We start from the raw sequence: 9,904 nt of genomic DNA on the forward strand, positions 1-9,904 counted from the left end.
TTCCTCAGCAAACTGGAATAAAATATAATCCAATCCATTAAAGTATCTACACTCAGTCTGAACAGGTATCTCTCTTGTTGCTGGTAAGAAATCACCATTAGATTTTGCAAAACGCAGTTGCCAATTTGCTTTTATTTATTTCTTTATTTCTCAGAGACTGCCTGGACAAGTCCCTGCAGTTTTCTTGGCAGTTTTTTTCAGAAGTGGTTTGCCATTGCCTCCTTCCTAGGGCTGAGAGAGAGGGACTGGCCCAAGATCACCCAGCAGGCTTCATGCCTAAGGTGGGATTAGAACTCATAGTCTCCCAGTTTCTAGCCTGATGCCTTCACCACTACACCAAACAGGCTCTTTGCTTTTATAGTTTAATAGAATTTAACTTTTGAACTTAGAAACCTGAACGAGGTGGGTGTTCCTACCTTCTGAGAAAAACCATGTGGTAAGCAACCTTCAAAACAGGAACATTTTACAGCCAAGTCGGAGTTCTTGATGTTTGTAGAGAAGATAGGAAAAGGAGGTCAACCACAGAAACCTCTCCAATGTCCTGATGGGAGGTAATAATGCAATAAAAACAAAGATGTGGAAAAACCTGAAAGAAGTGAGTACCATTTCTTGGGAAGTCCTTGCACTTTTATCTCCGCAAAACAATTGCCTATTGATGGAGGGAAGTTCCAAGAAAACAATTAAAGGGAAATTATAAGCGATAGGCCAAGGGAACATTGAGTAAGCATTGCAAGAGGTTTATTGGCTTCCAGTTTTGTTTCCAAGCATAGTTAAGTGCTAGAGTTCATCATACAAACATTTAACCAGCAGCTGGCAGAGGGTAAATTGGTATATACAGGTCTGTTAAGTGGTAGGAGCTATGGCTCAAGGTAGAACACCTGTTTGGGCATGCAGAAAATCCCAGGTTCAATTACTGGTATCTCCAGGGTGGGGTGATCAAATGCCTGCCCTGAATCCAGGCAAACTGTGGCTAATCTGTGTTGACAATCAGACAATTTGATTTGGTAAAAAACATCTCTCGTGTTCTTCTGTTTGGTTATTTGCAGGAGATCGTCAAGTTAGGTCAGGTTTAATGATGTCAAGTCAAATAAAAGTTTATTATTACAGCCAAGGGCTAGCCAGGAAATTAGCAAGAATTTCTACAGATTTAACAAGAACCACAATCCTTTGAAGATGACAACCCTCCTACATTAGGTTGGTGAATTTAAGGAAGTATGGGAAGAGGAGGGAATAACAGGAACAGATTTGGGCAAGAAAGAACATGCCTAGGAAGTGAGACTTGGGAAGAAAATAATTGTTTACTCCCATGAAACCAGAATCAAAACTTTAGAAGCAAAGGAAGTGACATATAATAAATTAATCACAGACCAGCAAACTGAAATACTTGAGTTCAAGGGCAACTCACCAGAAACAATTTTAAAATAATGAATCTACCTATAGATATAGAGAAAGGCTTTTAAATTTGAAATATTTTAATTGATAAATTGTCAGGGGATATATATTTTTACTTTATAATTTCTAATGTTTTAGGCTCGCCCCATTAAGGTAACAAATATATTAATACAGTAATAGAGTGAATGCTATATTACTATGTGATATATTTTGTTAGTCTGTAGTTTATTATTGCATTTCTTGGTTTTACTTTGCTTTTTTCCTTTTAAATTTTGCTGGTCATTGACTGAATTATTTTTATTTTGGTAGGTAGGTAGATAGATAGATAGATAGATAGATAGATAGATAGATAGATAGAATAATGACTGCAGGAAATGTTTTCACTACCAATTGATTTTAAGTTTAATATATACAACACTTACAGGCCACTGCAGCTAAATAAACAAGCTAAGATTGAAAGAAGACATGGCCTAACACGATGGATAGTACCAGCCAGATCTCATCCATATGCCATCTCCTGTTTCTTGTTAACTATTTAGTAGACATTTGTTTGGGCATCAAGCAGATTACGCCTGAAGGCATTTCAGCATAGCCTACGTATCAAGGGCTATCTCACAAATGGAAATAAGCTTCTTAGGAGCTAAATGAATCTGCATTTAGGTCAAGGAGCAGTGATGCAATAAAAAGCCAATGGATGACTGTTTCTATGGCAACTGGCTTTGTAATGACATATACTTTAAGAATCCTGGGGGTGGGACTTCCTATCTGTCCAGAAATAATCCACCGTGGATGCTTTCTCACTTGGGAATTCCTGATACTCAGAGTGACATGCATATTGTGTTCGTTCATTATCCATAACCTACTTACATTGGCTTATGTAATAAGAAACAATTGGCAATTCTATTGCAAAATACGAGTAAGCAGCCAGAACATACTTAGGAGAAGGCAGCATGTATTCTGCTTGTACAAAGTAGCTCATTGAACACTGCTTTTGCTACAGTTCTGATTCGTGTTGTATGAATCAAAGCAACAATCAAGCTGTTCTTATTGGCTGACTGTAGATGATCATGGGAGCGTTTTCTGGGAAGAGGCAGTTAGAGTAACCAGTGTGACCTGCCTTTTTTTTTTGGTTTTGTTTTTGTTAGTAGGAATAATGATGGGGATTGTTTAAAAAAGGCCTGATTTTGAGTGCAGATGGGTATTGAGGTGCCATGTTAGCTATGTGATATTATTCCCACTTTTTAAAAAAGGCATGCTTAATGCTGCTTGAATTGGACCTGACTGAACGGATTGAAAAAATGCCTTTTAAAAACAAACCTGAATGCAAAGCAGCTATATAGCGGCCCTTCCCCGATCAGGGATATGATGTGAGTCTTTGGATTTCCTGTTGAAGATCCTCCCCATGGTGACACTTTGGGAGAAGCAAGTCACAAAAGGAAGGGGTTATTTTCCTAGGAAAATTGCATCTTCACAAACAGACTTTGGACTGGTTCAGTGCAAGGCTGTTTTTCCTCTGGAATAAAAAGAACAGTGTTAAAAATAGAGCTTTTTTCCAAGTGCAATATGTAATTTGGGCCTTTAGTACACCAGAGGATTTTGTACACCAGCTACATAAAATAGTTTTTTTTTTAAAGTGCCGCAGTTGCTTTTCAGTATTTCTCAAACTTGGCAACTTTTAGATGTGTGGACCAATTCTCAGAATTCGGGAAGTCCATGGATCTTATTGTTGCTGAGGCTGAGAAACACTGCTTTATATGATGACCAAAACAAATCCCTTTTTCTTCTCAGGCATATGAAACAGAGATTGTTTTCAAAGTCTTGGATTAAGTGTTCAGTCAGGTTTAACACTTAAACTTTAAGTGTATAAGAGGTTATGGAAGTTCATACCATTTGTGGTAGAAGCATCACTAGTGTTATGGAAAGTTTGGCAGGATATTTGTCATGATCGCCGTTGCGATGTTTGTGACATCGCAACGGCTCGCATGACAATACAAGAATATGGGTCCCGGGCTGATAAGACTAGGGCAATAAAGAAACACAAAAAGTATTAATGGGACTAAAGAAACAATGTAACAACCGAGGCCGCAACCCAGGAAAAGGTAACTTACAAGTAATTGAATAACAAACAGGAGAGGCGCGCCCGGGCTTTCGAGGAATTAGAAGCCTGATCGCCCGGCAATGGATCATCACCGCACAGGAAGGCGATTGAGGCGATGCCCGGGGCGCAGGGGGCTGGACGACCTCTCACCTGGCAAGGAAGAACTATTGGGACTCGTGGGGCACACCTGGGGTGAGGGGGAGTGGAGCGCTGACCGGCGCAGGCTATTTAAATCCCGTTCCGGCGCGCTCCCCCCACTCTCAGCTTTCTAAGGGCATGCACTCCATTCCCGATTAAAGCCAGAACCTAAAACTACACTAGCGTCTGTGTCTTTATTGGGTCTCAGGCAGAGCCTGACATAAAGCTGAGAGTCATCTACAACGAACCTCGCCAGTCTCCACCGGAAAGTTTTTCTGCGGGAGACAACACCGGCGATGATGGAACCGGGGACGGCCATGGAGTCGGCGCTTCAGTCCGGAGGCACGAAAGACGCGACGCAAGCGGGAGAGATGACCAGGCAGATTCTGGAGTCGGCACACCCGAGATGGGACACGGGCTCCCTCTCTGCCCACACTGCACCCCAGTTCCAAACCTGGAGCTCCAGCCTGGAGCAGAGAGCCCCGATGGAAGAGGAAATCGGGAGCCAACAGCTCTTCACCTGGGACGGTGCAACGGGACCCCGGCCGGGGGCATCCTACACCACCTGGAGACTCCACTACCCCCAAACGCCCGAGCAAGGAGTCACAGAACTGCCGATCGGGCAGCAACCGACAGCACCGAGGATGGACGACCCTGTCACGCCCGACAGGTTCAGAGCCCTGGAGTCCAAGGTACGAGCCCTGGAACACATGCTCCAGTCCATGGCATTGGTGGTGAGTGAGCTCACAAAGACTGCCACTGCACAGGGGATAGGGGGGGATCGTGGCACCCCACCCACCCACCCACCCTATCGACAACCCCGAGGGGAAGGGGTCAAGCACGGGACTCTTTCTCAGGGCCCCGTGGTCCCGTTCCGGTGGGGGTCATCCCTAGCCACCCACAGGTGGGGGTCTCGCAAGTTGGGGGGTTCGCAAAGGACTTCCCCGTGAAATTCGACGGAGACCCCACGAACCTGTCGTTCTTCATGATGAACACCACAAACTACATGACACAATATGGACATTGCTTTACAACGGAAGGGGCCAAAATCTCGACGGTGGCTACAAAACTCAAGGGCAGGGCTGCGGATTGGTACGTCCAGATGTCAGAGTCCATAGCCCCAGCCCTGGCTACCTTCCATACCTTTCTAGCCGCTCTAAAGCGGTACTTCGAGGACCCCCTGGCAAAGGAAAGGGCCAAGAGTACCCTTAAAGGACTTCGCCAAGGACAAAAAGTGGTGGTGGACTATGCCCTTGAATTTAAGGTCCTAGCGGGGAAAATCCCGGAATGGTCCGAGGCCACCTTGATCGACATGTTCAAGGATGGCCTCAACCATGAGGTGTTGCAATGGGCACTATAACGAGACGATCCGGACTCCTTACATGAGTGGATCTGTCTGGCCGGAAAGGCTGAGCACACCCAGCGCACCTTCATGTTAGCAACCAAGAACGACAGCCCCTCCCTCCCCCCAGTGGGAAAGGGCCAGTTCCACAGTCGGGCTCGACTTGGGACGCAGAGCGACAACATCGGTTTGCCTGCGGGCAATGTGTCAGGTGTGGGAAGACGGGCCACCGGGCAGCTGAATGCCTCAAGGGCAGAACGACTGACCGCCTGCCCAGACCAACGCAGAAGGCGCCGCACAAGCCACCCAACCCCCCCAGATGGCTGACAGGAGCGCTAGCGACCCCGGATGAGGAAGAGGATGCCTACCTCGCAGGGGATGTATTGGATGCCCAGGAGCAGCCGGCAGGAAATGCCTTCCACCTGCCCTAAGCAGCGCTGTCGGACATTGTCGCCGCATTGAACCTACCCTGCTTCCCCCTCCCAAAGCCGCTGATCTTTCAGCAACTCGATGGCTCCACAGTGGGGGGGAGGGGGACCAGCCACTCAGGGTACAAGGAAGGTCACCCTGAAAATGGGCACCCACAAGGAGACCATAGACTTCATGGTCACCCTGGTAGGAAAGCCCATAGTGGTGTTGGGGATCCCCTGGCTAACCCGCCACAACCCCTACATTAATTGGAGGACCCGTTCGATCACATTTGAGGATGGGTTCTACCAGGCACCAGCAAAGGAGAAATCCTCCGCTTTGACTGTGGGGAGGGCTGAGATTGTCGACCATCAAGCCCACGCTCCCCCCCCAGAAGAACTGCCGGAGCAATACTCGGACTTGGCCGACGTTTTCGGGGAGGAGGAGGCGGACCAATTACCCCCCCCATCGCAAGACGGACTGTGCAATTGAACTGCTCCTGGACGTCCCACTACCCAAACCCAAAATTTACCCCATGACTCAGAGGGAACTGGCGGCACTGCGGGACTTTTTAGACAAAAACCTTGCTAGGGCTTCATCAAACCAGCAAACTCACCGGTTGGGGCGCCCGTCCTATTCTGGGAGAAGAAGGACGGCACCCTAAGACTATGCACAGATTACCGCGGGTTAAATTCTGCCTCCCTGTCAAACAAATACCCCCTCCCCCTCGTAAAAGACATGCTGGCACACTTGTCAAAGGGAAGGGTGTTTTCCAAACTCGACCTCCGTGAGGCATATTATCAAATTCGCATCAGGGAGGGGGACGAGTGGAAAACAGCATTCAACTGTCCCTTGGGCTCCTTCCAATACAAGGTACTGCCTTTCGGTCTTGCGGGGCCCCCAGGGGTCTTCATGCAACTAATCAACGAGGTGCTGCATGAACATCTGTTCAAAGGAGTCTTAGTTTACCTAGACGATGCCCTAATCTACTCTAAGACTCAGAGGGAACACGAGAGATTAGTGAGACAAGTTCTCACTAAGCTCCGGAAAGCCAAACTCTACGCTAAGCTCTCCAAGTGCAAATTTCACAAGTTGCGCTTGGATTACTTAGGGTACAGAATCTCAGACAAGGGCATAGAAATGGACCCTGCGAAGGTTCAGGCGGTTTTGAGCTGGGAGCGCCCACGCACCTGGCGCCAGCTTCAAAGTTTCCTTGGGTTCGCGAATTTCTATAGGTCCTTCACAAAAGGGTTTGCTGAAATTGCCCTGCCCTTGACCGATCTATTGAAGACCAAAGGTGTCGGGGAGACGCACAAGGTCAAAAACCCAGGGGCCGTACTTAATTGGACTCCCGACCATCAAACCGCTTTCGACAGACTGAAAGCGCTGTTCACAGCGGAGCCAATCCTGTCCCACCCCGACCCGAACGGCCTTTTGTTGTGCAGGCTGATGCCTCTGATTTTTCAATTGGGGCTATCCTACTGCAAAAGGATTCCACCGGAATCCTGAAGCCCTGCGCCTATCTCTCCAGGAAATTTTCTGAGACAGAGAGGTGCTGGCACGTGTGGGAGAAGGAGGCATTTGCAGTTAAAGCAGCACTGGAGGCTTGGCGTCACCTTTTGGAAGGGGTGACTTGCCCGTTCGAGGTCTGGGCAGACCACCGCAACCTCGAGGTGCTCCGTACGCCCTGGTGCCTCAGTCCCAAGCAGATACGCTGGGCTCAGTTTTTCAGCAGGTTTAAATTCCAGCTAAAGTTCATCCCAGGAAAAAAGAATTTCCTGGCAGATGCACTCTCTTGTCTACCCCAAGATGCGGAGCCTACCCCCGACGTTGTAGGGACGGTAGTCTCTGACTCCCAATTAGGTTTAGCAGCTGTCACCCGGAGCCATGCTTGGGGACAGCCTTCCCCCCCCTCGCAAATGACTCCGGCTCAGCCCGCCCCGAACCACAGGCAACCACAGATACCAGGGGGGTTATGCACAGATTTTATAACAGCATTAAAATCTGACCCCTGGCTCCTCGCCAACCCCAACAAAGTAACTATGGAACAGGATCTCGCCTGGGTGGAGGGAAGGTTATATGTCCCTGACTCACAAAGACCGATTATCCTCAGCAGATCACATGATAGCAAACAGGCTGGTCACTTTGGGTTCCTAAAATCCCTACACCTAACTTGACGCCAATTCTGGTGGCCCTCGCTGAGGAAGGATGTCAAAACGTATGTGGCATCCTGCCCTGTCTGTGCAATGGCCAAGTGACTGGCCGGTAAACCCCAGGGGCTGCTGCAGTCCGTGGCTGAACCTTCACACCCTTGGGATGAAATCTCGATGGATTTCATTGTGGATTTACCGCCCAGCCACAAGAAAATGGTCATTTGGGTAGTTAAAGACTACTTCTCAAAACAAGCCCATTTTATCCCCTGTGCCTCGATCCCGTCAGCCCAACAGCTGGCGAAACTCTTCCTGGTGCATGTGTACTGCCTCCACAGCTGCCCCTCCTGCTTGGTGACCGATAGGGGCACACAATTTATCTCGAGGTTTTGGCGGGCTGTTTTGAAGCTAATAGGTACCCAGCAAGCCCTGTCAACCTCCTGGCATCCCAAGACAGATGGATCTACAGAGATCCTTAATGCCACACTTGAACAATTCCTCCGCTTCTACATAAACTACCACCAAGACGACTGGGTGGACTTGCTCCCATTTTCAGAGGTCGCATACAATAATGCGGTACATCAAAGCACGGGGCAAACCCCCTTCGGGGTAGTGTCAGGTTGGGATTTCATCCCCATACCCAAGCTCCCCCATCCCCCATCCCCAGCAGTGGCCGCCTGTGACTGGGGTCCCAAACTCACAGACTCCTGGCCCGTCATCAAGGACGCGCTTAAAGAGGCACAAACCGCATACAAACTGCAGGCAGACAAGCACCGGCACCAGCAACCAACTTTTTGGGTAGGGGACCTGGTTTACCTATCCACCAAATTCATTAAATCACCGCAACCGTCCAAGAAACTAGCCCCCAAATTTATTGGGCCATTCCAGGTGACACAAATAGTGAACCCAGTCACGGTGCGCTTGGACCTGCCCCATAATTTAAAGCGGCTGCACCCGGTGTTCCACTGCAGCTTACTCAAGCTGGCAAGTGACCCCTCCTGGTGGCACCCATGCACTCCCCCCCCACCAGTTATGATAGACGGACAGCAACACTTCGAGGTCAAAGAGGTACTCGACTCCTGCAAGCTGCGGGGCTCCCTCCAATACCTGGTGAAATGGAAACACTTTCCACACCCTGAGTGGGTCGCTGCCCGCGACATCCAGGCTCCCGAACTAACCCGCACCTTCCATACTGCATATCCCTCCAAATCCTCGGCTTGATTTTTCTCAGGGGGGGCAGTATGTCATGATCGCCGTTGTGATGTTTGTGACATCGCAACGGCTCGCATGACAATACAAGGATATGGGTCCCGGGCCTGATAAGACTAGGGCAATAAAGAAACACAAAAAGTATTAATGGGTCTAAAGAAACAATGTAACAACCGAGGCCGGCAACCCAGGAAAAGGTAACTTACAAGTAATTGAATAACAAACAGGAGAGGCGTGCCCGGGCTTTCGAGGAATTAGAAGCCTGATTGCCCGGCAATGGATCATCACCGCACAGGAAGGCGATTGAGGCGATGCCCGGGGCGCAGAGGGCTGGACGACCTCTCACCTGGCAAGGAAGAACTATTGGGACTCGTGGGGCACACCTGGGGTGAGGGGGAGTGGAGCGCTGACCGGCGCAGGCTATTTAAATCCCGTTCCGGCGCGCTCCCCCCACTCTCAGCTTTCTAAGGGCATGCACTCTATTTCCGATTAAAGCCAGAACCTAAGTCTACCCTAGCGTCTGTGTCTTTATTGGGTCTCAGGCAGAGCCTGACAATATTATAATTTGGAGCTCCAAATTGCCCAGTTTGGTGTGCAAAGGTACACAGTTGGATTAACTCTGTAAACCAGAATTTCTTCAACTCAGCTTTGCTGGCTGTGGAATTCTGGGAATTGTAGTCCACACATCTTAAAGTTGCCTAGGTTGAGAAACTACTAGAAACTATTGTGTGAATATAGATTGCCACAACTTCCTCCAAGCATATCTCCCCACCCCCAATCCAATTTACAGATGTAAATGTTGGTTCCTATTAAAAAAAATAGGCAAATGTTGGTGTCCATTGAAAAAAAAGAGGGGTGGATTTTGATGAGGTAGCTGGGAAAAAAGAATCACAACCAAACAAGGCTGCAGCACGTGACACCAGTTGGAAGTTTAAAGAAAGAAAAATCATATGTTGTTCTTGCCCCCTTGTTTTCCTCCGATCGAGTGTTTTATTATTTTTTGTAGAATATAAAATTTAATATGGTTAATTTTTCATATTCATGGTACAGTTTTACACTGTATTAATATATATTTTTTTAAAATTAAAAAAAATCCAATTGGCTTTAATTTAGACAATTTAATTGAAATTGCAGTATTTCTGATAACAAATTGCTTACTTTTTTACT

Source organism: Candoia aspera, chromosome 9 (assembly GCF_035149785.1).
Source record: "Candoia aspera isolate rCanAsp1 chromosome 9, rCanAsp1.hap2, whole genome shotgun sequence".
Classification (NCBI taxonomy): domain Eukaryota; kingdom Metazoa; phylum Chordata; class Lepidosauria; order Squamata; family Boidae; genus Candoia; species Candoia aspera.